Below are 25087 nucleotides of genomic sequence, written 5' to 3'. Positions count from 1 at the left end.
TATATTTGATACACAAAATTCCTTTCAGCTGCTTCTGTTAGGGATTGCCTCGGATGCCACCATTCAACCACATAATTGATTTGGCACAGTTTTTACACCGAATGCCCTTCTTGATACAACCCCCCTATTTATTCAAGCTTAGAACTGGCACTAAGGGTGTCTGATATTTGTACACCAAATGGCTCTATTTGTAGGCCCAATACAGGATTCAATCCCCTGGCTCTCAGAAGCACTCAGTATGGCTTTTGACATTACGCTATGTGAGTTCACACTCAATTAATTTAAATAATCCTAATACATAACAGGTATTTTCATGGCCCTAATCATTATAGACAGCAAATACTGCTGGTTGTGTTGTTAATTTTACACTACCAGTAAGATTACTAGAGACAACACACATTAAAGCCTGTGGTTTTGTTCAGTAAAACGTAATAAAATTACTCCCACTTTTGTGTTGTGAAGGTCTAAAATGGCCTTGTGAAGCCTTTTTTGCTAGCAGTATGGAAGTCACAACTCTACGTGGCCTCTGTTATTCTTTTAAATAAAACATTTCATTCTTACATGTGCATGAAATAAATTGAAAACCCTATTTCCAGAAACATTTATTTACTTGACGAAAATTATGCCTGCAACATATTGCCCATTCAGTGTCAACAGTTGACACTGTCTGATTCTTCCCTTCATGATGCTACATACATTTTAAATAGGAGACAGATGTGGACTGCAGTCAGGCCAGAAAAGCACAGGCACTATGTGTACAAACTGTTGTAGTACACACACACACACACACACACACACACACCTCCAAACACACTACCCATATACACCACTGTGAGTATACACACACACCTCCATACACACTACACTGTTGTAGCACATGCAGAATTAGGCCTGGCATTGTTGTGCTGAGATTACCATGGACTTCCGGGGTAAAAAAAAATGTCGCCTTGATAACATATGTGCTTCCTAAAATCCCAATATATGCCTCTGCATCTGTGGTACCATCACATATACAAGCCACCTATGCAGTGGGCACTGGTGCATCCCCATACCATGACAGATGTTGGCTTTTGAACCATGATACCAGTGTGGATGGCCCTCTTTTTCTTTGGAATAGAGAACCTGATATGTTTTCTCCCCAAAACAACCTAAAACATTGATTCATCTGACCACAACATACATTGTACATTTTTTGTGTGTTGCAGGCATTAAATGATTTTTTTTTTACATTTACAAACTACATTTAAGTTCGTCAGCCAAAATATTAAAAGTCATTTCTTTGTACTTTTGTCGGGTAAAGAAAGATTTTAGAGAATTAGCAAACCACAGATTCTATTTCTTAATGATTCCTTAACTAAGCTTTGGTTGACTCGGAAGTATGCTCTGGATCATTGTCCAAGGTTTAATATCAGCTCAGAACGCAAAACGTTCCTCCTCAATATACCTTGGTATTTTTGTGAAGTCATAATGTCGGCCATATGTCGGTCAAGTGCTGCAGCAGATAAACATCATCACTGTGCCACCACCATGCTTGACTATGGTTATAGCATTCTTCTGTTTATAAACTTCTTTCATTATACAAACTGCTGATCCATATGACCAAACAGTTCCAATTTTTATTAATCACTTAATAGGACTGTGTCCTAGAACTCTGCAGGCCTATACAAATTCCTTCTGGCATATTCTAGTCCTTGCTTACTGTGCTTCATGGTCATGGCCATGGAGTCCTTGGTTGTTAGGTGATCTCATTATGGTTGCCACTGACACATTTCCCCAGCCTTCCCCACGATGTTATCCTATATGTTTTATACAGTTACACTGGGCTTTTCTTGTTTGTCTTGATGAGATTAAGAAGGCCTCTGGATGAAACTTTGGGCTTTCTTTAATGGCCAGGCAGGACTGGTGCTGCTACATAAGTTTGGGACTTCTGGATAATGATCTTATCTCTAAGAATGTTTAACATCTTGGAAATTTTTCTTATGAGCACTTTTTGCTGCAATGAAATGACCTCCTCTCTCAGAAATGAAATCATTTTATTGTGATAGATCATTGTAAATACTATATATCAAAATAAGTAATACAATTGTCTTTATTGCACCACTACTACAACTATTACTACTACAACAACAATAACTACTTCTACTATTAATAATAATAATAATAATAAAAATAATAATAAAAATAATAATAACGATTATTATTATAATTGCTAGTATTGTTGTTATTATTGTTGTTGTAGTGATTGCTACTACTAACATGTGGCTACTAACAGTTATGCTATTTTAAACCCACAAGCTGTATAGTAAGTATACATATATATGGCATTGCTCTCTTTTATATATTCTAATGTTGTAAAAAAAAGGTTAAAGGCATCATTACTTTAGTAAAACACGAAAATCAACACATCCTCATGATGAATTGTTTAACTGCTGTGTGCTGTGTATTGTGTAACATGAATGTTTAGTGCCGCCGTGTGGTAGAGCTGTACATAGCACTCTGTTCTCAATGTGCAGAGTCAGGCTACATGCAATTTATCACCAGCGCGCGGCGCACAACACACACAGCTTTCCTAAACAAGTTGTGCGTTTACACACCCCTGATGTCTCAAAAATATTCAATCACTTTTATTTATTTATTTATTTATTTATTTATTTGTTTGTTTGAGTGTCGCGGTAGGTTCGTCGGAAGGTAGGTTTGGATTGGTCGGAAGGTAGGAAACACCTCGGTCCATTACAGGGCGAGCGCGCGCGCACACACACACTTATGGAGACACAGGGAGAACATGCAAACTTCTTGCTGTGAGGCGACAGCACTGACCACTTCTTAGAAAGATGTCTTGTGAATTGCTTAATAATTTTATGAGCTACACCTGTAATGTGAGTGTTATGTTCCTGGACATATTTTTGTTTTGGTATGTTTCTTTTTTATCTTTTCCCTCTCTGGGCCAGCAATAACGTCATCTTAATAGAAAGCATAATACCGAGAACTAGCAGTGGCTGACTGCCCAGTCACGTTGGCACTGTCTGTACACTCGTCTCACTTGTTTTCTGATTGTTTTTGTTATTTGTTCTTGAAAACCTTGCTATATACAGTGTATCACAAAAGTGAGTACACCCCTCACATTTCTGCAAATATTTCATTATATCTTTTCATGGGACAACACTATAGACATGAAACTTGGATATAACTTAGAGTAGTCAGTGTACAGCTTGTATAGCAGTGTAGATTTACTGTCTTCTGAAAATAACTCAACACACAGCCATTAATGTCTAAATAGCTGGCAACATAAGTGAGTACACCCCACAGTGAACATGTCCAAATTGTGCCAAAATGTGTCGTTGTCCCTCCCTGGTGTCATGTGTCAAGGTCCCAGGTGTAAATGGGGAGCAGGGCTGTTAGATTTGGTGTTTTGGGTACAATTCTCTCATACTGGCCACTGGATATTCAACATGGCACCTCATGGCAAAGAACTCTCTGAGGATGTGAGAAATAGAATTGTTGCTCTCCACAAAGATGGCCTGGGCTATAAGAAGATTGCTAACACCCTGAAACTGAGCTACAGCATGGTGGCCAAGGTCATACAGCGGTTTTCCAGGACAGGTTCCACTCGGAACAGGCTTCGCCAGGGTCGACCAAAGAAGTTAAGTCCATGTGTTCGGCGTCATATCCAGAGGTTGGCTTTAAAAAATAGACACATGAGTGCTGCCAGCATTGCTGCAGAGGTTGAAGACGTGGGAGGTTAGCCTGTCAGTGCTCAGACCATACGCCGCACACTGCATCAACTCGGTCTGCATGGTCGTCATCCCAGAAGAAAGCTGACGCACAAGAAATTCTGAAACAGAGCATGATCCCCTCCCTTCGAAAACTGGGCCTCATGGCAGTTTTCCAACAGGATAACGACCCCAAACACAACCTCCAAGATGACAACTGCCTTGCTGAGGAAGCTGAAGGTAAAGGTGATGGACTAAACCCAATTGAGCACCTGTGGCGCATCCTCAAGTGGAAGGTGGAGGAGTTCAAGGTGTCTAACATCCACCAGCTCCGTGATGTCATCATGGAGGAGTGGAAGAGGATTCCAGTAGCAACCTGTGCAGCTCTGGTGAATTCCATGCCCAGGAGGGTTAAGGCAGTGCTGGATAATAATGGTGGTCACACAAAATATTGACACTTTGGGCACAATTTGGACATGTTCACTGTGGGGTGTACTCACTTATGTTGCCAGCCATTTAGACATTAATGGCTGTGTGTTGAGTTATTTTCAGAAGATAAATCTACACTGCTATACAAGTTGTACACTGACTACTCTAAGTTATATCCAAGTTTTAGTTCTATAGTGTTGTCCCATGAAAAGATATAATAAAATATTTGCAGAAATGTGAGGGGTGTACTCACTTTTGTGATACACTGTACATTACCCTAAACATTTACTTTATTCTGTTTTGTTTTACATTACTGGTTGCCAACTTCATTTTGTGCATATAATATTTATATACTACTAGGATGATATGTAGAAAAGTCAGTCAGTGATACTGTCACTTCTAACCTTTAGAAACATTAAACATTTAGGCAAAGAAAAGCCTGGCTCTCCGGAGTATTTTTTTTTCATAATTCTCTTCACATCCTTAATGAGCTGAACAAGGTTTACTGTAATTTGGAGAAACAGAAAGTGGTTGTAACAGTTTGTTAACTCTCCTCTAATCGTATATCAATAGACATTTTCTGATTACAGAATGATATTGTCAATTGTTGCAATAAAATATTATTTTTATAATAATAGTAAAATAATAATAATATATTATTGTTATATTATTATGATTATTAATAATAATCATAATAATATGAATGTGTTTTGTACTCATTATTCTCAAATTCTGACTATTTTTCTGTTTCAATTTCACATCAATAGCGGTCAGAGGAGGATTTTTCAGCACCACAAAAGCGGACAGCGCTACACAGAGAGGGCGCGCTCTTTACAAACACCTCGAGCACAAACACGAAGTTATTTAGAATGTGTGTTTACTACTACTACTACTACAAATAAATAAATAAATAAAAAAGAATAGTGATGGTCTATGTCACTAATGAAACCAAGGGCTCCGAGATCTTTTAGAGCGTGCTTGAAATCATGTTTTTTTTTTCAGTAAGAACCTCAAAATCTGTTATTTTAAGGTTACTACATCACAAAGTATGTGTACCATTTTCGCAGTGATTTGAACATATTGATGAAGTCAGTGATAATAAGCTTTATTATTCGCTGATTAAGAATACATATTCACACCCAATATTACCACGAATTTATAATTTACATTGTTACAAATTTGGTGATCATTTGCTAAATGTTGTGTTGATGTAAGGTACTATATTCATGTTAAAACAAATGCAAATTGTGGTAACACTTTTTCACTCTAAAAAATAAAGGATTGTGAAATCTAAAAGCACAATTCTAATTAGGTGAAATAATTACAATAAATAAAATCAGCAGAGACTAAAGAAGAGCCACTCCAATGTATGCTGCTATCTGCACCCAAAATCAAAAGATAAAAGGCTACCATGAGAGTTCTCAGAAAAAAATCTAAAAAATGTTGGCAAAAGTGAGATGACAGAAAAAAGAGCAGGGCAGAGACAAACCCTGTATGACAACACAACAAATGAGCCAACTGAAATATACTGGAAAAACTTGGTAATAAAGGGCAAATTCACACTTAATAAAGTGCATAGACTGTTGATTAAAGGCACTCTCAGTCATCTCAGCCTCCATAAACCCTTCCAAAGATAATGACATGGTGGGCAGGATTCTGTAATCTGTGTTCTTTGCCAGGCTAAACATAAATGTAACATATAGATGTAGGCAGGCAAAAACTTTATATATGAGTTTAAGACAAATGTTTAAGAACATTTCAACAAAATACTGTGGGCCATAGAACATAGTCACAAACCTTATAGGATATTAGAACATTTGAAAATCATGTGGAGTCATCAGAAAATATATCCATGGAATATTTAAAAACCAGTAAGGATTTTAATTGTATTTGTTTTCAACTGGTCAAGTAATTGTTTATTTTTAGTAAGTAACAATTAGCAAACAATTTAAAGACACTGTTACTGTGCTTCCTTTTCTCTTGAATGAAAGCTACAGGAGCTGTCCAAACAGCACCACAGCCTACCTTGTGCTAGCATATACAGTATATAACAGATAGTCATGTAAAAGCCCTAGATTTTCCTGCTGTAGTGTAAAAAAACAAAAGCAAAAAGATGCACATCTTAAATCTTAAAAAATGTTCTTACCTTTAATCCAGACCAAGGGACCAAAGTAAATCCAAGAAAAAGAATGCAAATCAGCATGGGCAACACATGAAAAATAAAAGAAACATTAAGAAGATTAATTAAAAAGATGAACTTAGAGACATACATGAAAGACGTGTTGGAACACCCCTTTAAATTATTTATGTGTTTCAGCCACAACGATTGCTTACAGGTGTAATAAATCAAAATGAAATAATATATAACATCTTGAACAACATCAGTGCCCAGCCATACAAAAGCTCTTTTGACTAAATGAGCACAATTTAACACAGGCATACTTCAAAGTCTCATAAAAAGCCTTCTTAGAAGAAGAAGAAGTTGTTGTTCTATCTGAAATGATAACATAGAGCTCACTTTGTTTTAATACAATTTGCTTTTAAAACTAGATGTCCAACAAGCTCATGGGCAGACGTCCAAATACTTTTGATCTTACAGTGTACCTAATTAATACCTTTGTTTGGAATAACAGATTCTGTGCTGTGGTGTATTAAGTGGGATCATAAAAGCAGATTTATAACACACCAAACAGTTCACAATGATGTTTACACGAAAAAGAATGGGGAGAAATAATATAATATTATTTCTATATAATACAGCTAACACCTAATGGAATATTAAAAATGGTTAAAGGTGTCATGCTTGCAAACTATTTAAATATTAAACTATTTTTTTGATTTGTTATGTCACTACTATGTTGAACCTTGTCATAAAACCTACACACACTTTACCCTTTATCCAAGAACAGCCTATTGCCCTCAGGAAAAAAAGAGCATGCTTTGTACATCACTGAGTACATGTGCATCTGTGTCACAATGCATGTGTTGTCTTAACAAGTTTAGAGAGATAAAGGGATTTCAATAAAGTCCACGATGTATGTCTGTAGATTCACTTTTTTATATTATACACTGCACTCATTAAAATACAACTGATATCACATTAAGTCTTGTATGTAGGGGTGGGCGATATGGCCCGAAAATAATATCACGATAGTTCAGGTTATTTTTGCGATAATGATATTTTTGGCGATATAACAAAACACTGAAAAATATTTTATTTACTTCGAGAAAACACTATTGCAAAAAAAAAATAATGTTCAGGTTTTATTTAGAATTAATGTAAGTTAACACTTCACAGAAAAATGTAAGAAGTATGTAAGAATTACACACACTTTTCTGTATTTTGTCTTTCCAATAAAATTAATGTAACATAATGTAATGGCGGAGTCGGACAATTTCCATAGGGCTGGCCAGACTGAGACCGAGACTGAGAAACTGATACCTTTTTTTATGTGGTCACTTACTCATTTACCTATACAGGCAGTTAGTGCCATGTAGAATTACATCACGAAGACTCGCATAATAATAATAATAATAAGCTTTTTTTCTCTTCATTTTCACTGACAAGTAAAAAAACCAAAATATAGCAGCCTTAACATTATGAGGAAGAATTTCAAAGATATTCCTTTGCAATACTTGATCATTTGGCTGCCAACTTGTGTGTAATGATGACACTCAATTGATCCCCAGAACATGCCAGCGTGAATGCATGGAAAACTAATTTTAATTTTCTTTCAACAGTATGACACAGACTGACCAACACTATTAAGCCAAATCAGCATTGAAAATTGACTTTACTTTTAATAGCCTTCTACAATGCTGGAGTATTTTCTTTTAAATAGAAGTGTTATTTAACTGCTTTTAAATTGTTTTCCAACAAAATCCGCCCAAGTTGGTGGATAACCGCCCAATCTGGCAACACTGGAACGCGCAGAGCCCGGTGGGCCTTTACTCGTAGCGCGCCCATGGCTGGATTACTGACCGGGCCAGTGGGGCCAGCGCCCAGGGGCCCTTGAGGTCAGGGGGCCCCGGGGGGGCTCTGGCCCGAAACATTTTGCGATGCTTATCAACATTTATGATACAATATATTTTTATTTCCGAGGGCCCTCCATTTTAAGGATCCTCTGACTATTAGGGACTTTGACCCCAGGGCCTCTTGGGGGCCCTAGCCATGCTTTTGGGCCCTAGCCATGCTTTTGGGCCCCTTATGAAAATGGATGAGGCATTGTGGCACTGCTCTGACTTCGACTTCTGACTATTAGGGGTCCTAGGAAAGAGGGGGGCATATTTTTAGAGGGCCCTGGTTATGAGAGCCCCTACCAGGGGGCCCTAGAGAAAAGCAGGGCATACAATTAGAGGGCCCTTGATCACGAGGGCCCCTGCTATGGGGCCCTTGACTTCCATAGAAGTCGTTTACCATGGCTCCTTGACTTTCTAGGGACCTACAAATTGCCAGGCAAGCTACCATATTTCATAACAGACGTTTTGTTGCAAATATGCGATTCAGGCCCTTACTTAATGTTTCTGAATTTGTATTGTTTCAAAATTCAAAATTGTTTCAATTTCTCTTAAGCGCAGAGACACAAATTAATTTAGCAATTTTGCAATTATTTAAATTTAAGACAAGCAATTTGTCTGATGAATGCTATCTTTGACACCGATTAAATTGAGTGAATTTGGCCAAGGGTGTGATTTCACTTATGTGAAAACAACAAGCCATTTGACTAGTTTCATGTTTCCCCTTTAATAAACAACATTTATTGGATACTGTTCTCTCACTACTAGCTACTAAAGTACTAGCTACAAAATTTTAAACGATTTTAAAAGATGTTTTATTTACACAAGTATGTGAGGTAAATAAAGAATAAATAAAATTATATGAACCCAACAAACAACTGTTTGCAATCTACGCTTAATGGCCAATTCTATGTCAACACCCCTTCTAATATATAACTATGGATTACTGCAACACCCATTGCTAAAAGGTGTATAAAGCCAATTATTCATTCATTGTCTGTTTTACCACTTTTATAACTTGGTTAGGGTCGCAACATGTTTGGTTAATTGGGTGAAAGGCAGGAAACACCCCAGACAGGTCGCCAGTCTATTACAGGGCAGATACACAAAGACGCACACACGCACTGATACTTAGGCCATTTTTTTGTTGTTTCAATTAGCCTGACTGTCTTTGGACTTATGGGAGGATATAAGAGCACCAGGAGGAAACCTACTCGGACAGAAAGAGAACATGCAAATTACACACAGAAAGGTTGCTGGCTGTCCGATCAGGGAATCAAACCCAGGCCCTGCACTATGTGCTGGCCTCAATCCATTATATGAAATTAAATATATGCTTGGACCTTTGTGACAACAGTTTAGGCAGGTCTCTTTCCTGCTCAATCATGACTGTAGCCCTGTGAACAAAGCAAAGTCCTTAAAGACATGGTTTGACAAATTTTGTATGGAAGAACTCAAGTGGCCTGCCCTCACCCTAACCTCACTGAACAGCTCTGGGATGACAGTTAACCAGGACACGGGTCTTCCTGACCAACATCAGTGGATGGCAGCATGACTGTTTGTCCATCCAAGTGGGCACAAATTCCTACAGACAAACTTAAATCTTGTGAAAATCCTGGAGGCCATCACATCTGCAAAAATGGGGTCAGAGTTTGTTTTAACGCCTGGGGTACTGAAATGGAATGCCCAAACAGATTGTGGTCAGGCGTCCACATAAATTTGGCCATGTAGAGTACCTCTTTCACAAAGATATAAATTAGTATTGAGAATGGGACACATATCTCAAGTTGTCCAAGCTTCAATTTTTACTGTGTCTTTCCTGGATTTTGCCTCCAGCTGCATTGGATAAAATTGCACAGTTCAAGCAGTTAATATATCACTGTAATTTATACAAGGGTGTAGTACAAATATGTATGTTTGCTTCATCAAATTTATTTAAATGAAATTATGTCACTTCTGTTTCATTCTATTTTACTGTGAATTAAATACATGTCTGATGTTATGCTTCTCTGTCATTTTTGCTTATCCTAAACTCTTTTTTTCTCTACAGACCCTAGTTAGTCACCCACATATAGAATTTATCCATTCTCAGTTACTACTGATGTGTAGTAGCACCAGCATCTTTCCTGGAAACACCGAAAATACCTCCTGGAAAAAAAGCCAGTTCATGAAGGGACCAAGGACAATGCAAAATTAGGAGGAGATGGAAAACCTATGTAGAAACTAGAAGTATATACCAAACTTCCCACAGTAACCCAAACAGTGGATTGAACCCATGACTTAACCTACAGATGATCTGTGAAATGCTGCCAAATATTATAAATCCTCTAAAAACAAGCAACATATGTCATATTAGTATGTTAAATGCGTAAATACAATTAACTACATTGTAAGGTTAAACATCAATTCAATTTATGGGTTAATTATCTTACAGTTCTCACCTCAGCATAAGCATCCGAGTCGGCTGAAAGCTTGGTTTGTCTTGGCACAGTCCTTGTGCCACTTAGGTCAGTTTTCAGAACACTTAGATTGGAAGCCTGAATAGATTTCATGTCATACTTTCTGGAATCGGTTGTACCACACAATGCATAGTTATATGTGTGCTGTAGGGTTCCTGTACCACCTTCGTCTGCATAAAGGGATGGATAATATGGAATAACTGGAAGACTGTTGCCGGATTTGTAAAATATTCGCTCACGCTTCCATCTGTAACATTTGACTGAAAGTATAGCTATGACTGAAACAATGAAAAGAAATGAAACTACAGTCAAAGTGAGGACCAGATAAAAAGTCATGTTGTCATTGTATTCCATTTCATGCGTATAGTCAGTGAACTCTGAGTAGACTTCTGAGAAACTGTCTGACAGCACCACATTAACAGTGATGGTAGCTGAACGTGAGGGCTCTCCGTTGTCCTCCACTACAACAGTTAGCTTTTGTTTTGCAGCATCTTTATCATTGACTTGACGTACAGTTCTTATTTCTCCATTGTGTAATCCCACTTCAAACAGAGCCCTGTCCGTCGTTTTCTGTAGTTTATATGAGAGCCAGGCATTCTGTCCAGAGTCCACATCTACAGCCACTACTTTGGTAACAAGATAGCCCACATCTGCAGAACGAGGTACCAATTCTGCTGCCACAAAGCCACCAGTTTGTACTGGATACAGAATCTGAGGCGCATTGTCATTCTGGTCCTGAATAAAAAAGTTTATGGTTGCATTGTTATCTAGATGAGGGGTTCCCCCATCTTGTGCTCTAACAGTAACACTGAATGATTTCAGTTGCTCATAATCAAATGACTTAATTGCGTAAATAGTCCCACTTTCAGGATTAATCGAGACTAATGACGATGCTGCTCTGCCATTCACATCTTTGTCAACAATAAAGTAAGATATCCGTGCATTGGAGCCCAGATCTGCATCTTTGGCATTTACATTTAACAAAATTAAAGATGGTGAATTATTTTCTGGAATATATGAGTCATATACATTTTGTTCAAACTGAGGCGCATGGTCATTAATATCAGATATCTTTACTGTTAAGGTTTTTGTACTAGACAGTGATGGAAGTCCATTGTCCCTCGCTGTTATTGTGATGTTATATTCCGTTGTGTGCTCCCTGTCCAGGCTGGAGTCGGTCACTATGCTGTAGTAATCGGACAGGGAAGATTCCGTCCTAAACGGAAGGCTTCCAAAAATCATACAGTTAACCTTCCCATTTTCAGCAGAGTCACTGTCTTGTACATTAATCATGGCTACTACAGTACCTGGGGGGGAGTTCTCAGGAAGGGTGTTGGAAAAGGACATAAGAGTAATTTTGGGTGCATTGTCATTCACGTCTGTCACCTCAATCAGCATCTCACATGAGTCTACTAAACCTCCCTGGTCCTTTGCTTGTATTTTAAATTCAAGAATGGTCGCCTCTTCAAAATCAAGCTCTCCTATTAGCTTTATCTCACCTGTAGATGCGTCAATCGAAAAAAGCTCTTTTATTTTAGGAGATGTGTGATCAAAATAATATTTAATCTGACTATTTGGTGCTTTATCAGCATCTGTGGCATTAACTGTAATCAGTAATGTACCTTTTGCCGTATTTTCAGGTACAGATGCACTATAAGAGCTCTTTTCGAAAACAGGAGCATTGTCATTAATGTCTAAAACAACAACATGGATTTTTACAGTGCCTGAGCGTTTTGGATTGCCGCCATCTGTAGCAGTTATTGTTAGATACAAATTTTCTTCCCTTTCTCTGTCTAATGAAGTCTGTAAAATTAGCTCAACCTGTCTACCACTACCAGCCCGATTTTTTATAGTAAAATAATCAGTCGGGTTGATTGAATAGTTCTGAATGCTGTTTATTCCGACGTCCAGGTCGACTGCACTGTCCACAGAAAAGCGAGCCCCGATAGACGCAGACTCGATGACCTCCAGCTTGATTTCTCCTCTTGGAAAAACAGGACTGTTGTCGTTCACGTCTAATACTTCAAGTGTTACCCTATAGAGCTCGATTGGGTTTTCAACAATGATCTCAAAGCTGATGCTGCATGTTGATGTTAAAGTAGCGCACAGGAGTTCGCGGTCCATTCTCTCCTTCACTGTGATTTGCCCCTTTAACAGGTGTTACGGAGAATTCAGTTCCCCCTGTTTCCCCTTTAACGCGCATGTGCAAAAATCATGACGTTTAAAATCATGACGTTTTTTTCAGTCGCTTCGTTGAGCATCGGTTTTTTGGAATATGTATTTATAGCGGTATGTTCTTTTCACATTTCATGTTGTATGTTAGGTAGTTTGTGATTAAACACATACTTTAAAGTATTGAATGAACTACTGTCAGAGGTTTTATTGCTCCATCCCAAGTCAGAGGTTTTCACACTGCGTTCGTCTTCAGCCTTGCTGTCAATCAACTAGAATTAACGTGTCAGATTTATTTGTAAATAAATCCTAATACAGGACATGCTCTTATTCACACACTTGTTTGTTCTTTTCGTTTTGTCACGCAAGAAAAAGTTTTGGTGCACATACAAATAAACTATATCGCACAGGACAATAGTCTGTGTTATTATTTAAGGTTACTCATCTCAGCTGCACTACCATTTACTTTAAAGAACAGTTTCATTCATGGTGATCTCTCGTTCATTTAAACTTTACAAACTGCAGCCATGTGATTTTAAAATTAACAAACAGTATGTAGAACAAGTTTAACCTATAGATCAGTCCATTACACTAGGGGGGAACACATTTACCTGGAGACCTGGGGAATATGGTTCCCCACATGTATATCACTGTGTGTGTAATGATAAAACACTACAGTGATGCTGGTGATGTATTTAACTGTTGTCATTATGTAGAACAAGTTTAACCTGTAGATCAGTCCATCAAACTAACAACACAGGGGGGAACACATTTACCTGGAGACCTGGGGAATATGGTTCCCCACATGTATATCACTGTGTGTGTAATGATAAAACACTACAGTGATGCTGGTGATGTATTTAACTGTTGTTATTATGTAGAACAAGTTTAACCTATAGATCAGTCCATTATACTAAAAACACAGGGGGGGAACCCATTTACCTGAAGACCTGGGGAATATGGTTCCCCACATGTATATCACTGTGTGTGTAATTATAAAACACTACAGTGATGCTGGTGATGTATTTAACTGTTGTTATTATGTAGAACAAGTTTAACCTATAGATCAGTCCATTATACTGAAAACACAGGGGGGAACACATTTACCTGAAGACCTGGAGAATATGGTTCCCCACATGTATATCACTGTGATGATTCTTTTTTTTTTTAATGCAAACTACAGGCACACACACATTTTAAGAACAAAATATCTGTATTAGAAATTAGTGTTAAACTAAATTATGCATATATTACAATTATGCAAATATATAATAAAGAAATCCACCTCAATGCAAATTAAAACTTAAATACATATTTATAGCTTAATAGAAATATATATATTTTTAAACGAAATAAAATAAAATCTGGGATGGTGCCCTGGGATTGACTAGCATCACATCCATAGTGCACTCCTGCCGTACGTCCAGTTTCCCCAGGAACAGTTCTGGATCCTCCACGGCCATGACCAGGATAAAGCAGTTACTAAACAGAAATGAATGATTAATTTACTATCTACTTTATAAATAAACTAAAAGAGCAACATAAAATAAAATACAGCAACAAGCAAACTTTTTAGAAATAACATCCCAGTTAACCTTGGTCTAATCTTCAGTACATGCCGGACAATGAAGGTCTTCCTCTACTGGTGGGTTGCCAACACATGACTGGTGGTACCAAAGAAATAGTAATAATGCCTTAATTTTATTGGCTTTTTCATTGCACCATGCTATTATATATGTATGTCCTTGACTTTCCCTCTGGGATTAATAAAGTGATCTATCTATTATAGCCTGTGATGGATGTGACAGATGGTACCACCAGTCATGTGTTGGCAACCCACCAGTAGAGGAAGACCTTCATTGTCTGGCATGTACTGAAGATTAGACCAAGGTTAACTGGGATGTTATTTCTAAAAAGTTTGCTTGTTGCTGTATTTTATTTTATGTTGCTCTTTTAGTTTATTTATAAAGTAGATAGTAAATTAATCATTCATTTCTGTTTAGTAACTGCTTTATCCTGGTCATGGCCGTGGAGGATCCAGAACTGTTCCTGGGGAAACTGGACGTACGGCAGGAGTGCACTATGGATGTGATGCTAGTCAATCCCAGGGCACCATCCCAGATTTTATTTTATTTCGTTTAAAAATATATATATTTCTATTAAGCTATAAATATGTATTTAAGTTTTAATTTGCATTGAGGTGGATTTCTTTATTATATATTTGCATAATTGTAATATATGCATAATTTAGTTTAACACTAATTTCTAATACAGATATTTTGTTCTTAAAATGTGTGTGTGCCTGTAGTTTGCATTAAAAAAAAAAAGAATCATCACAGTGATATACATGTGGGGAACCATATTCTCCAGGTCTTCAGGTAAATGTGTTCCCCCCTGTGTTGTTAGTGTAATGGACTGATCTATAGGTTAAACTTGTTCTACATAATAACAACAGTTAAATACATCACCAGCATCACTGTAGTGTTTTATAATTACACACACAGTGATATACATGTGGGGAACCATTTTTTCCAGGTCTCCAGGTAAATGTGTTCCCCCCTGTGTTGTTAGTGTAATGGACTGATCTATAGGTTAAACTTGTTCTACATAATAACAACAGTTAAATACATCACCAGCATCACTGTAGTGTTTTATAATTACACACACAGTGATATACATGTGGGGAACCATTTTTTCCAGGTCTCCAGGTAAATGTGTTCCCCCCTGTGTTGTTAGTATAATGGACTGATCTATAGGTTAAACTTGTTCTACATAATAACAACAGTTAAATACATCACCAGCATCACTGTAGTGTTTTATAATTACACACACAGTGATATACATGTGGGGAACCATATTCCCCAGGTCTCCAGGTAAATCTGTTCCCCCCTGTGTTGTTAGTATAATGGACTGATCTATAGGTTAAACTTGTTCTACATAATAACAACAGTTAAATACATCACCAGCATCACTGTAGTGTTTTATAATTACACACACAGTGATATACATGTGGGGAACCATTTTTTCCAGGTCTCCAGGTAAATGTGTTCCCCCCTGTGTTGTTAGTATAATGGACTGGTCTATAGGTTAAACTTGTTCTACATAATAACAACAGTTAAATACATCACCAGCATCACTGTAGTGTTTTATAATTACACACACAGTGATATACATGTGGGGAACCATTTTTTCCAGGTCTCCAGGTAAATGTGTTCCCCCCTGTGTTTTAGTATAATGGATTGATCTATAGGTTAAACTTGTTCTACATAATAACAACAGTTAACATCACCAGCATCACTGTAGTGTTTTATAATTACACACACAGTAATATACATGTGGGGAACCATATTCCCCAGGTCTCCAGGTAAATGTGTTCCCCCCTGTGTTGTTAGTATAATGGATTGATCTATAGGTTAAACTTGTTCTACATAATAACAACAGTTAACATCACCAGCATCACTGTAGTGTTTTATAATTACACACACAGTAATATACATGTGGGGAACCATATTCCCCAGGTCTCCAGGTAAATGTGTTCCCCCCTGTGTTGTTAGTATAATGGACTGATCTATAGGTTAAACTTGTTCTACATACTGTTTGTTAATTTTAAAATCACATGGATGCAGTTTGTGAAGTTTAAATGAACGAGAGAGATCACCATAAATGAAACTATTCTTGAAAGTAAATGGTAGTGCAGCTGAGATGAATAACCTTAAACTAGTGTGTGAATAAGAGCATGTCCTGTATTAGGATTTATTTACAAATAAATCTGACACGTTAATTCTAGTTGATTGACAGCAAGGCTGAAGACAGCAGTGTGAAAACCTCTGACTTGCGGTGGAGCAATAAAACCTCTGACAGTAGTTCATTCAATACTTTAAAGTATGTATTTAATCACAAACTACCTAACATACAACATGAAATGTGAAAAGAACATACCGCTATAAACACATATTCCAAATAAACCGACGCTCAACGAAGCGACTGAAAAAAACGTCATGATTTTTGCACATGCGCGTTAAAGGGGAAACAGGGGGAACTGAATTCTCCGTAACACCGGTTCAGCTGCACATAGTCGCGTCCGCTTGCTGTAAATATACGAGCTTTCCCCGCAATTAGTCGCTTAGGATCCAGTCCCAGATCTTTCACGACATCCCCAACTAACGCACCTGGCAGCAGTTCTTCAGGTACGGCGTACCGGAGTTGACCGTAAGCAGCATGGAGAAAAAGCGCGCAGACGACACAAACACATGTGCGCCATACAAGAAAACCGTTTTCAGCCATGGTAATGCGGCAGCGTTCCTAGGTCTCTTACAAGATCACTTCTCAATGTCCTAACGCCCTTTCATAAATAAGTAACTTGTCAGATCCAGTACTTAACGAAAATGTAATGAAGTAAACCCTTCTAGACAGAATATGTGCAAATGCTACAAAACAACAAGGCGCATGATTTTTATAGTTCAGAAAAATAAACCACAGTACAATCCACAGCGACACCCAGAGACAAAAGTAAGCACTTTACAAATACTTACAGGGGTTGGACAAAATAACTGAAACACCTGTCATTTTAGTGTGCTAGGTTTCATGGCTAAATTGGACCAGTCTGGTGGCCAATCTTCATTAATTGCACATTGCACCAGTAAAAGCAGAGTGTGAAGGTTCAATTAGCAGGGTAAGAGCTCAGTTTTGCTCAAAATATTGCAATGCACACAACATTATGGGTGACACACCAGAGTTCAAAAGAGGACAAATTGTTGGTGCACGTCTTGCTGGCGCATCTGTGACCAAGACAGCAAGTCTTTGTGATGTATCAAGAGCCACGGTATCCAGGGTAATGTCAGCATACCACCAAGAAGGACAAACCACATCCAACAGGATTAACTGTGGACGCAAGAGGAAGCTGTCTGAAAGGGATGTTCGGGTGCTAACCCGGATTGTATCCAAAAAACATAAAACCACGGCTGCCCAAATCACGGCAGAATTAAATGTGCACCTCAACTCTCCTGTTTCCACCAGAACTGTCCGTCGGGAGCTCCACAGGGTCAATATACACGGCCGGGCTGCTATAGCCAAACCTTTGGTCACTCGTGCCAATGCCAAACGTCGGTTTCAATGGTGCAAGGAGCGCAAATCTTGGGCTGTGGACAATGTGAAACATGTATTGTTCTCTGATGAGTCCACCTTTACTGTTTTCCCCACATCCGGGAGAGTTACGGTGTGGAGAAGCCCCAAAGAAGCGTACCACCCAGACTGTTGCATGCCCAGAGTGAAGCATGGGGGTGGATCAGTGATGGTTTGGGCTGCCATATCATGGCATTCCCTTGGCCCAATACTTGTGCTAGATGGGCGCGTCACTGCCAAGGACTACCGAACCATTCTGGAGGACCATGTGCATCCAATGGCGGTGCCGTGTATCAGGATGACAATGCACCAATACACACAGCAAGACTGGTGAAAGATTGGTTTGATGAACATGAAAGTGAAGTTGAACATCTCCCATGGCCTGCACAGTCACCAGATCTAAATATTATTGAGCCACTTTGGGGTGTTTTGGAGAAGCGAGTCAGGAAACGTTTTCCTCCACCAGCATCACGTAGTGACCTGGCCACTATCCTGCAAGAAGAATGGCTTAAAATCCCTCTGACCACTGTGCAGGACTTGTATATGTCATTTCCAAGACGAATTGACGCTGTATTGGCCGCAAAAGGAGGCCCTACACCATACTAATAAATTATTGTGGTCTAAAACCAGGTGTTTCAGTTATTTTGTCCAACCCCTGTATGTCGACCATTTAAGACGTTGTAATATTAATGGCCCATCGTATTCCTACAGTTTCTCAAAACTTTAAAGGCCAAACAATGCGCTGAAATCTACAATTCACTATAACATGTCTTTTTTGTGCTTTAAGATTGTTTGATCTTTTAAAATACCTACTTAGATGTCATTAAACCTACTAAGTCTTTTTGGGTAGAAGTCTATCAGCATGGCGCATCTTGACTTGGCAATCTGTGCCCACTCTTCTTTGCTAGAAGACCCATTCTTTTGAAGACCTATTCTTTGGGTTGTTGTCGTGCTGAATGAGGAAATACCTTTTCAGCTTTTTGGCAGAGGCCTAAAGTATTTGCGCCTAAATTAACTTATTTTTGGAACAATACACCAAAAACATAAGGCATCCACCACCATGGTTCACTGTGGATATGATGTTTGTTTGGTGATGCAAAGTGTTATGTACAGTGTATCACAAAAGTGAGTACACCCCTCACATTTCTGCAGATATTTAAGTATATCTTTTCATGGGACAACACTGACAAAATGACACTTTGACACAATGAAAAGTAGTCTGTGTGCAGCTTATATAACAGTGTAAATTTATTCTTCCCTCAAAATAACTCAATATACAGCCATTAATGTCTAAACCACCGGCAACAAAAGTGAGTACACCCCTAAGAGACTACACCCCTAAATGTCCAAATTGAGCACTGCTTGTCATTTTCCCTCCAAAATGTCATGTGATTTGTTAGTGTTACTAGGTCTCAGGTGTGCATAGGGAGCAGGTGTGTTCAATTTAGTAGTACAGCTCTCACACTCTCTCATACTGGTCACTGAAAGTTCCAACATGGCACCTCATGGCAAAGAACTCTCTGAGGATCTTAAAAGACGAATTGTTGCGCTACATGAAGATGGCCAAGACTACAAGAAGATTGCCAACACCCTGAAACTGAGCTGCAGCACAGTGGCCAAGATCATCCAGCGTTTTAAAAGAGCAGGATCCACTCAGAACAGACCTCGCGTTGGTTGTCCAAAGAAGCTGAGTGCACATGCTCAGCGTCACATCCAACTGCTGTCTTTGAAAGATAGGCGCAGGAGTGCTGTCAGCATTGCTGCAGAGATTGAAAAGGTGGGGGGTCAGCCTGTCAGTGCTCAGACCATACGCCGCACACTACATCAAATTGGTCTGCATGGCTGTCACCCCAGAAGGAAGCCTCTTCTGAAGTCTCTACACAAGAAAGCCCGCAAACAGTTTGCTGAAGACATGTCAACAAAGGACATGGATTACTGGAACCATGTCCTATGGTCTGATGAGACCAAGATTAATTTGTTTGGTTCAGATGGTCTCAAGCATGTGTGGCGGCAATCAGGTGAGGAGTACAAAGATAAGTGTGTCATGCCTACAGTCAAGCATGGTGGTGGGAATGCCATGGTCTGGGGCTGCATGAGTGCAGCAGGTGTTGGGGAGTTACATTTCATTGAGGGACACATGAACTCCAATATGTACTGTGAAATACTGAAGCAGAGCATGATCCCCTCCCTCCGGAAACTGGGTCGCAGGGCAGTGTTCCAGCATGATAATGACCCCAAACACACCTCTAAGATGACCACTGCTTTATTGAAGAGGCTGAGGGTAAAGGTGATGGACTGGCCAAGCATGTCTCCAGACCTAAACCCAATAGAACATCTTTGGGGCATCCTCAAGCGGAAGGTGGAGGAGCGCAAAGTCTCGAATATCCGCCAGCTCCGTGATGTCGTCATGGAGGAGTGGAAAAGCATTCCAGTGGCAACCTGTGAAGCTCTGGTAAACTCCATGCCCAGGAGAGTTAAGGCAGTTCTGGGAAATAATGGTGGCCACACAAAATATTGACACTTCAGGAACTTTCACTAAGGGGTGTACTCACTTTTGTTGCCGGTGGTTTAGACATTAATGGCTGTATATTGAGTTATTTTGAGGGAAGAATAAATTTACACTGTTATATAAGCTGCACACAGACTACTTTTCATTGTGTCAAAGTGTCATTTTGTCAGTGTTGTCCCATGAAAAGATATACTTAAATATCTGCAGAAATGTGAGGGGTGTACTCACTTTTGTGATACACTGTACATTTAAAATCAGCCTTTTTTGGCCATAACAACCAAACTTGGGATTGTGGTGATTCAGGGCTAGTAACGAGGTCGCAAAAGTAAATGATGTGTCTGTTTTACCACTGCTTCATTCAGGGTCTCGGCCGGTCCGATTCACTGGACAAAAAACCCTGGACAGGTCACCAATCCATTGCAGGGTAAACACACACACAACACACACACACACACACACACACACACACACACACACACATACTCAGGAGAGTTTAGTCTCTCCAATTAACCTGACTGCATGTCTTTGTCTGAAGCACCCAGAGGAAACCCCTAGACACGGAGTGAACATACACGCAAACTCCACACAGAAAAAACCCAAACTCTTTAAAAAACAATGTTGTTCATCATTCATCGATAGTTTATATGACCACATAGGCAAGTGATTACTTTTGCATACATTTATTAAGAACTACAATACACAATTTCACAAATGCTTAAAGCTTTACTGTACAAAAAAGTAGCACCGTCCAGAAGCAGCGTCAAGTTCTCTAGGCTCAAAGGCATCTATGATGGAACATATCTATCATCACACAGTGGAAATGTGTATTGTGGTCAGAAAATCAGTATTCCAGATCTTTGTCGAAAGAAATGGCTGATGCGTTCTCCAGACCAGCGTTGAAAAGAACCATCCAGGCTGTTTTAAGCAACAAGTCAAAAAGCCAGGGTAACAACATGGGCTTGTGTCAGTGATCTTGACTCTGATAGCAGGATTAATGCAAAAAGCACAATGAGATTTTAGAGCAACTTATGCTGCCTTAAAAATGACATCTTTTCCAGTGATGTTCATGCATTTTTCATCAGGACAGTGCAAAACCACATGCTGTACACTTAACAAAGGAAGAGGATGTGGGTACTACACTGACCTGCCTTTAGTCCTGACTTAAACAGCACCAGCAAACTTCAGTTCTATGAATGTGTGTCGAAGTGGTAGGAAAGGTGGAGGAGTAGCTGCCTTATTTAAAGATGTATTCCAGTGCAAAGAGACTGTGCTTGGCAATTTTATGTCTTTTGAATACCTCTGTTTTATTTTGAAGGGTACTCCCAAAATTTTATTTTTAACCATTTATAAACCTCCAAGATACTCTGCACATTTTATAGATGAATTTGCTGAACTACTGTCAGTTATCTCCACTGAGTACAGCTTTTTCATCATAACTGGGGATTTTAACATCCACTTAGATAATAACAAGGACAATAACACCAAAGAACTTTTTGGTCTTTTTGACACGTTTGGTCTATTGCAACATGTGAAAGGGCCTACACATACTCGAGGGCACACTCTGGATCTAGTTATTTCTAAAGGTCTTAACATTTCTTCTGTTATGGTCAAGGACTTGGCCCTCTCTGATCATTTTTGTGTCTTCTTTGAAATGCTGATCACTCCAGATGCTCAAACTAGCTCTGTTTCTGTTAAGAAAAGGTACATAAATGAAAGCACTAGTTCTCAGTTTATGGAGGCCATAGCTATATCACCAACTTTAATTGCAGAGTCAGTTGATGAACTCCTGGATAACTTTAATGTGAAAATATTGACTGTCATGGATGTGGTTGCCCCGGTAAAAGTCATGAAAACGTTGAGCAAACAGAAAGCACCATGGCGTAACACAATGATGGTAATAGCTCTGAAAAGAGAATGCAGGAGAGCTGAACGTAAGTGGAGGAAAACTAAACTTCAAATCCACTATGATCTCTATAAGCAAAGCCTTTGTAGTTTTAACTCGGAGTTATGCAGGGCTAGACAGCTGCACTTCTCTAAGATCATTAACAGGAACATCAACAACACCCGCACTCTATTCAACGTGGTCGACAAGCCTACAAATCCTCCAAAACAGATCACACCAGAACTTCTGTCCACAGAGAAATGTAATGAATTTGCTCATTTCTTCTGTGAAAAAATCAAAACTATTAGACTGACCATCAACGCCACTCAGTCAAACGATGAAACCATGCCGCCCCTACAGACACCTAAAAATAACATGACTATTATGTCACAATTTAATACAATAGACCAAAAAACTCTGGAGAAAACAGTTCAGCATCTTAAATAATCGACATGTTGTCTCGACATGCTGCCATCTGAATTTTTTAAAACTATTTTTAACTCTGTAAAAACTGATTTGCAACAAATAGTTAATGGCTCACTAGCATCAGGCGTTTTCCCAAAGTCACTGAAAACAGCTGCCATTAAGCCACTCCTAAAAAAGAGAACTCTGGATGCGTCTGTGTTAAACAACTACAGGCCGATCTCAAATCTTCCTTTCATAGCTAAGATCATTGAGAAAGTTGTTTACAATCAAGTCAGCAGTTTTTTGAATTCCAGTGGTTATTTTGACAAATTTCAGTCAGGCTTTCGAGCTCACCACAGCACTGAAACGGCTCTCATAAAAGTGTTAAATGATCTACGGCTGAATACTGACTCGGGTAAAATATCAGTTCTGGTTTTACTGGATCTTAGTGCTGCCTTTGACACTGTAGATCATAGAATACTGCTGGATAGGTTGGAAAACTGTGTTGGACTTTCTGGAACAGTCCTTAATTGGTTCAGGTCTTATTTAGAAGACCGAAGTTACTTCGTCACTATTGGCAGCTGTGAATCTGACAGGGTGGATATGACATGTGGAATCCCCCAGGGATCAGTTCTCGGACCTCTTCTGTTCAATCTTTATATGCTGCCATTAGGCCAAATGCTACAGGCTAACAACATTGATTACCATAGTTATGCAGATGACACACAGATATATCTGGCTCTCTCACCAGATGATTACAGCCCAATAGATTCACTGTGTCAGTGTCTGGAGGACATCAATAACTGGATGAGCCAGAATTTTTTACTGTTAAATAAGGACAAAACAGAGATTGTGGTGTTTGGCAGCAAAGAAAAGAGGTCTAGTGTCAGTGAGCACCTCAGTTCCCGGGCTCTAAAAACCAAAGACCAAGTCCGAAATCTTGGCGTTCTAATAGACTCAGATCTTACATTCACCAGCCATATTAAAACCATCACCAAAACAGCCTTCTACCATCTTAGAAATATAGCCAAAATCAAGGGTCTAGTGTGCCAACAAGACCTAGAGAAGCTGATCCATGCTTTTATCTCCAGTAGGGTGGACTATTGTAATGGTCTCTTAACTGGACTTCCCAAAAAGACCATTAAACAGTTACAGCTCATTCAGAACGCTGCTGCTAGAGTTTTAACTAAGACGAAGAGAACTGAGCACATCACTCCTGTTCTAAAATCTCTACACTGGCTTCCGGTTAGTTACAGAATATAATTTAAAGTGCTGCTACTGGTCTATAAATCACTGAATGGGTTCGGCCCAGAATACATCTCAGATATGTTTAGAGAATATAAACCTAGTAGATCTCTTAGATCCATGGACTCAGGTCAGCTAGTTGAGCTCAGAGTCCAAACTAAACATGGTGAAGCAGCATTTAGCTGTTGGGCTGCATATAACTGGAACAGACTGCCAGGAGATATTAGATGTTCCGCAAATGTAGAAATGTTTAAATCCAGGTTAAAAACTTTTATTTTTTCTTGTGCCTATGATTGAGCTCGAAATTTTTGCTATTACCCTATTTCTTTTAGTTTTTCATGCTCTTAATAATTCTTTTTATAGAGTAGTGTACATTCTAAATTGTAGTGTATATTTTACTATATTTTCTTTTAGTTTTCATGTTTTAATTGCTTATCTCTCTTGTTTTAATTTCGTATTTCCCAAATTGTAGGGTATATTTTACAATATTTTCTTTTAATTTTTCATGTTCTTAATTTTTATCTCTCTTGTTTGAATTTCATGTTGTCTTAATTGTAACTAAATGTTTGCAAGAAGTCTTTCTGAGGTTCTAGATCTCAGGAATGTTTTAATGCTTTTAATTTTTCCTTATGTAAAGCACTTTGAATTGCCACTGTGTATGAAAGGTGCTATACAAATAAACTTGCCTTGCCTTGCCTTGCCTTATCCTCAATAGACAATGTGTGGAGAAATTTGAAACACAATATACAAATACCCAGTACTTTTGCACACCTTAAGACATTTTTAAAAGACTTCATTGCATGGTATTCTCAGTGCCAAAAGAAGAAATGGCAACATTACAAAGTGGTAAATATTTGAAATGTGTTGAAGGCCTGAAATGCAGGAATGGAAAAAAAAAAACGTTTACCATACAAATCATGAAATATTTTGAATTCATACTGTCTGCATTTAAATGAAAGTCAAAGTAAATGAAATAAACACTGTTTTATTTGCATTTTCCATACTGTCCTAACTTCATCTGATTTGGGGTTGTTATTATTATTATTATTATTATTATTATTATTATTAGTAGTAGTAGTAGTAGTAGTAGTAGTAGTAGCAGCAGCAAAAAGAAGTCTGGAGCATCTTGTTCACAATC

The 25087-nt window shown here is 38.7% G+C and overlaps 1 protein-coding gene, 1 long non-coding RNA gene and 1 pseudogene across 2 annotated transcripts in view; 1 reads left to right on the top strand and 2 right to left on the bottom strand.

The window, feature by feature from the left end:
• Positions 1 to 25087, bottom strand: part of LOC134309155 (protocadherin gamma-A4-like) — a 113104-nt gene that overhangs the window by 30147 nt on the left and 57870 nt on the right. The window lies entirely within an intron of this gene.
• On the bottom strand, positions 9939 to 17132 carry LOC134318253 (protocadherin beta-12-like; annotated as a pseudogene).
• LOC134309177 (uncharacterized) lies at positions 12880 to 15010 on the top strand. Its single transcript, XR_010011008.1, has 3 exons — positions 12880 to 12904; positions 14577 to 14677; positions 14791 to 15010. It is a non-coding gene; the product is annotated as an uncharacterized LOC134309177 (long non-coding RNA).

Source organism: Trichomycterus rosablanca, chromosome 1 (genome assembly GCF_030014385.1).
Source record: "Trichomycterus rosablanca isolate fTriRos1 chromosome 1, fTriRos1.hap1, whole genome shotgun sequence".
NCBI lineage: Eukaryota > Metazoa > Chordata > Actinopteri > Siluriformes > Trichomycteridae > Trichomycterus > Trichomycterus rosablanca.
Note: the sequence above shows the minus strand (reverse complement) of the source record. Positions and strands in the feature narration are given on the sequence as shown.